Genomic DNA, 6,174 nt, shown 5'->3' on the forward strand with positions numbered 1-6,174 from the left:
TTATATTTAAAAAAAATTCCCAATATATAAAAAATAAAAAATAAATAAAAAAATTTCTAATCCTCTCACTATTTTTCTAATACTATCTCTACCTTCCTCCTTACCAATCCCCCTTCCTCCTCCTTACTAATACCAAGAGGCCATGTTTGATTCACAACACTAATAGTGAGGTATTAATAATCCTATTAAATTAGTGTGGTATTAGTTATCCCACCCCTACCCCATTACTAATAATCCTACAAATTTGTTGGATTAATTATCCATTGGATTAATAATCCTAAACTAAAATGTCAAAACAAACATAGGATGATTGGGCCCACGAATTAATAATCCCAATCCTATGCTTTAATCCTTCCAATCAAACATGCCAAGAGATTACTAATCCCCGCTTTATCTCTCAAAACAAATACTCTATTTTTAATGCCCTCCTCACTATCAAACCCAATCCCCTCCCCATAACCCCAAACAAACGGGGCCTTAAGGTATAGAATCCTACAACTTTTCACTTGTCCTTTATCACAAATTTATTTGTATTTTTATATTTTTATAATTTTTTTTTGATAACACTATATACATTAATTAATATATTAATTAGTACATTAATATATCATGTAATATTATTATTTCAAAATTAAAATTCTAATTATTAATATTTAAATTTTTTGAAATTATATCAAATCATCTATTAATATATTAATTAAAATATCGATTGATATATATATATATATAGGGGTATTTTGAAAAATTAATTATTTTTAATTTATTTTTGGTCACATTATTTTTATATTTTTTATATTTTTTATTTTAAAAAAATTTAAAAAATTAATTTTTAATCAATTTTTTAAAATGCTCATCGAATTTTTTATTTATTTTTCCACGCCAAAGTCAATTAATTCGGCCAAATTCGTAGTATCATTATCACCATTCCACAACGACCCGTGTCCGCGTCCGCGTCAGTCGTCACTCTCTCCTAAATTTCCACAAGACCAGCCTCATTTCCTCCGTCATCTAAAGCATCCGTTTGCGAAGTTAGTTATTTTAATTTGAGCTAAAAAATTTAATTTAGTAAGGATTTTTTAATTTTTTAACTTTTTTTTATAAGAGAAAAGTGTAATAATTATGGATTAGATGTGATATTTTGTTTGTTATAATTAAAATAGCCTGTTTTTCTTTTGTGGCTAAAATAGCCAAAGTAGCTCTTTCCAAACGGATCCTTCGGACGTCACAAAATTTGCTTAGTGCTACGCACAATAATTGTTAGAAAAAAATAATTGAAGGCACTAAAAGTAATATTTTAATAATATCATTAATGATGTGGTAGTGGATTTTATTTACTGTTTATGACTTGCTTTTTTTTTTAACATTCTTAATACATTAATAGTATTAGTGATTTTTTTTTTTAGTAGTATTAATCATTATTGTTATTGGACAAGTGGAGGAGACGAAGGATCAAACAATATTAAAATAGAAAAATGTTTGGGAGCATTAGAAATAGAATAATAAAAGGAGCACTAATGATGTGGCAGTAGGTCCTGCCCACTTTCTATGTCTTGTTTCTTTTGTTTTTCTTTTTTTTTTACCATTCCCAATACATTAGTGCTATTAGTGATATATTTTTTAGTGGTCTAAATCATTGTTGATTAAAATAAGGAAACTGTGCATCCAGTCACATCTGTTTAGACGATCGGTCCGATCGATAATCATCTGAACGATCTGTCATAACTTGTCGATTGTGGTTATTATGGTGTCGATCATGAGCAAGGATCCTCTCCTTCATCTCTCTTTCATTCCCTCTTTGTAGGGGTCTTCGGGTTCATTTTGAGGCCCAATTTTGATAATCCGAACCGTTCATATTTTAATATTTATTCAGTATATCATACTTGTAAAAAATCAAGTTGATCGGATATCAGAAAGTATGCGTTCAGAAAATTGGGACTACAAACTATTTTTTAATAAACAGTTTTCCGAACCCATACTTTCTGATATCCGATCAACTTGATTTTTTACAAGTATGATATAATGAATAAATCTTAAAATATGAACGGTTCGGATTATCAAAATTGGGCCTCAAAATGGGCCCAAAAGCCCTGCAAGAAAGGAATGAAGGAGAGAGATGAATGGGAGGATCCCAATTCTTCGATCATCACTGTTAGGCCCCGTTTGTTTTGGGAGATAGAATGGAGGGGATTGATAGTGAGGGGATTAATAGTGAGGGGATTATTAGTGAGGGGATTGATAGTGAGGGGATTATTAGTGAAGGGATTGATAGTGAGGGGATTAGTAGTGAGGAATTGTTAAATTATTTTTATATAAAATAATAAAACAAATAAAAAAATATAAAAAATTAAAAATTATATTTTAAAAAAAATTTCCCATATATAAAAAATAAAAAAAATAAAAAAAATTCTAATCCCCTCACTATTTTTCTAATACCATCTCTACCTCCTCCTTACCAATCCCCTCTCCAAGGGTATTAGTAATACCAAGGGACTAATAGTCCCAAGGCATTCTCCCAAAACAAACAAGGCTACTACTAATACCTTGGTATTAGCAATCCCAATACCCTCTCTTTCACCCAAAACAAACGGGGCCTTATAGTGTTTTTCGATCATGTAAACGGACAGTCAATAATAGTTTTGTATTTAATTTTTGTGTTTCGTTTTTTTTTGTATGCCTAACATTACTAATAATTATTATATTAATAAATATTATAATAATATAATTTTAAAATTATAAACTCTACCCAGTGTATAAGTTATAAAAATTTAAAATTAATAAAATTATAGCATATTATTTATTAGAATATTAATTAATACGTATAACTCTATTCAATTTGCTTTCGATCTTCTCCTGACCATATATATGTGTACGTACGAATTGGGTCACGCCATCTATTTCTGTTTGAGATATTTTAATATTAATACGATTCATTTTACTAAATGTATTGATTATTTTAATACTAAGAAATTATTTGGAGTTTATTTATTTAATTTTTTTTTAATTTTTTATAATATATATATATATATATATATATGTATATAAAGAAATTATATAACCTAAATAAGTGAACTTATCAAATAAGTGTACTTATCTAAATCATTTCTAAACAATCCTTAATTTGATCTATTTATAATTATATCATTTCTAACACGACTTACTTAATATTGTTAACATAATAATTTGTTTTAAATTATATATTTCAAGCAAAATGTCACAATATTATATACATAAACATCATCCACATAAGCAACATCAACGACATCATCAACATCAGCAATATTAGCAACATCAACTAGGGTTTTTTGTGGGTCGTGTGCTATGTTATTGTGTCATTCAATATTGGAGAGTCAACATTGCCAAACGTGATTTTTCAGTTGGGATACAAACCCAAAATCTTTCATAATATCTTGACCGTTTTGTTCAAAAAGGAGGGATAGCCCAATTTTTTTTTTGGTTTTTTTGGTATTTCAAGAACCCTATAGTTTACCTGTTTAATGTTTATTTTCCTATAAAATCTCTTCAAATATATGACTTTAACAAATTGACTAGTATGATGGGTATTTATTTTTTATATATAGTCATGCTATGAAAAATAAAATTTTTAATTTTTTGCTCGAATATATTTTGACTAAATAAAATAATATATTTCAACTAAATTAAACTGAACCGATCCGAGAATTATTTGTCTTAATTTTGCATTGATCATGACTCCAACCCTGTATCTACCTTAAAGATAAAAAAAACACTAAAAAAAGATCATATATTGTAATTATTTCTATCATGGTAAAATTATAATTTTAATAAGGGCAAATTACAAACACCCCCTCGAGGTTTGGTGAAAATGCAGATTCCCCTCCTGAGGTTTGAGAAATTACATCCCGCCCCCTGATGTTTGTATTTTCATAACAAATTGCCCCTGAGGTTTTTATTTTCATACAGATTCCCCTCTAATTTTCCCTAATTTGTTATGAAAATTTGACCCTTAGGGGGCAATTTGTAATTTGTCAAACCTCATGGGGGAATCTGTATTTTCACTAAATCTCGAGGGGAGTGTTTGTAATTTGCTCTTTTAATAATTAATATTTATAAAATTTACTACTTATTTGTAATTATTTTTAAAAATTAAACTGAATTAAAATTTTCTCAAATCTTAATCTAGTGTGTACTGTATCATTAGACTTGACCATTTGCCTTAAAGTTTTGCATTCTTCACCAAAAAAAGTCCCGACTCTCTGCGACTGTATATACCCTTGTTTAAGTGTAAATTATAACATTAGTTTTTATAGTTCAAACAAAGTGTTGTTTTAGTTTCTGTTATTTTAATTTGAATAATTTATATGTTACATTTTTAATTTTATTGCAATATAATCCTTTCATTATGCACTGTTAACGATCTAAATATAAAAATATCAAGTGTAAAATTAGAAAGACTAAAGTGAAATTCAAAATAAACTATAAGACCATTAGTGTAATTTATTTATGGCACCGATAGTCCTGTACTTTCTTTTGAATTCCACTTCCATCTTGTAGTTTTGCACATAATTTTTTTCATTTAAAATTCTAACGACAAGTGACGAAGGAATTACATTGCAATAAAATTAAAAATGTGGGGCTCAAATTGTTCAAATTAAAACTACGATGTTTAAAGTAAAATTTTGCTCAAACTAAAACTTTCATGTATTATTCCATTCTTCAAAAAACGATTTGCAGATAACAGAGATGTTTACCTCTTTCTATTAAAATTTTTAGAACATGGTTGTGAAGTGTACAAAAGGGGTGGTATTTATTAAAAATTTGCGGATATTGCTATCTCTCCGTCTTTCCCCTATTGCGTTCTATTCGTAACAGAGTCGAGCTCTATCAAAATTTTAATTTTTCATTAAATACATTAGATACAAAATTTAAGCATGATAATTTCCTGATAATTCTCTATAGGCAATCTATAAAATAAAATAAAATAAAATAAACCAATAAATATTTGTGTAACAAATTCTAGGGTAAACTATCAATAATGCTAATAGTTGAACTTAATTACCATCAAGTTCTATTAAAAATAAGACTTAATAAAATCGTCGTTAAAATAATTTTTGTGTCAATTTTTTGCATATGTCACTAAAAATTGATAATTAATGACTTTTTTTATTTTTGTCACAGTTCTTATAAATTATCGCTAAAATTTACAATTAGTGAAGTTTTTCTATAACGAATTTTTTTAACTATTGCCGAAAGTTGAAAATTAGCAACTTTTTTATGACGATTTTTTTTAATTGTCGCTAAAACTTATAATTAATTAAATTTTTTGTGACAAAATTTTCAAATTATCGCTGAAAATTAATAATTAGTGATGTTTATTAATAACGTTTGATAAAAAAACACTATTAATTATCATAGAATCTATTAGATAATAAGTTCACCTATTAAAATCGACACGTAAATCATCCAAATTCTATTATAGGGTTTTCATAGACTCATAATTACTGTGACAATTGAAATGGAGAAGGATTTTTTATTGAAGTGAATCCATATTGATTTGTGTAATTTACCCCCTAAAGATAATTATAAATTATATAAAAAAAGTTTAAAAGAAATATGGACATATTACACTTGTTGTTTCTATATTTCGGTCATTATATTATTTTGGTTTTTATAATATTAATTGTCTTAATTTTGATCATGAATTTATGATTTTATCTCAATTTATTCAAATTAATTAAATTGTTACTTTTTTTTTTTTTTTTTTTTAGATTTGCTTTTCTCATTCCACTTTATTTCAAACACACTCCGTTCTTTGCTCAAAGTACATTAATATTCTTGAAATTTTAGTTTTTTCAGGGAGTGTATATTGTGTGAAGGAATATTAATGTAACTATGTATAATAAATGATAAACAAAGAAGTGTATTTGGAGCAAAATAGAGTGAGCATGGCAGTTCACTTATATATATATATATTATTTTTATTTAATTTATTATTATTTTTTTTTTTTGGGAAAATACTCGTATGAACAGGATGTTTCATGTTTTTATAAACAAAATCTGTGAACTTATTCAACTCAATGAGTTAATTTCAATCAATTCAGTGACAATGTTTCTTCAAAATCCTTAATTGACGATATCAATTAAATTAAATTGATACAAAATTTAAAATTAAAAATTAAAATCAAGTTAATTAAAATT

Source organism: Camellia sinensis, chromosome 9 (genome assembly GCF_055761805.1).
Source record: "Camellia sinensis isolate YWXY chromosome 9, ASM5576180v1, whole genome shotgun sequence".
NCBI lineage: Eukaryota > Viridiplantae > Streptophyta > Magnoliopsida > Ericales > Theaceae > Camellia > Camellia sinensis.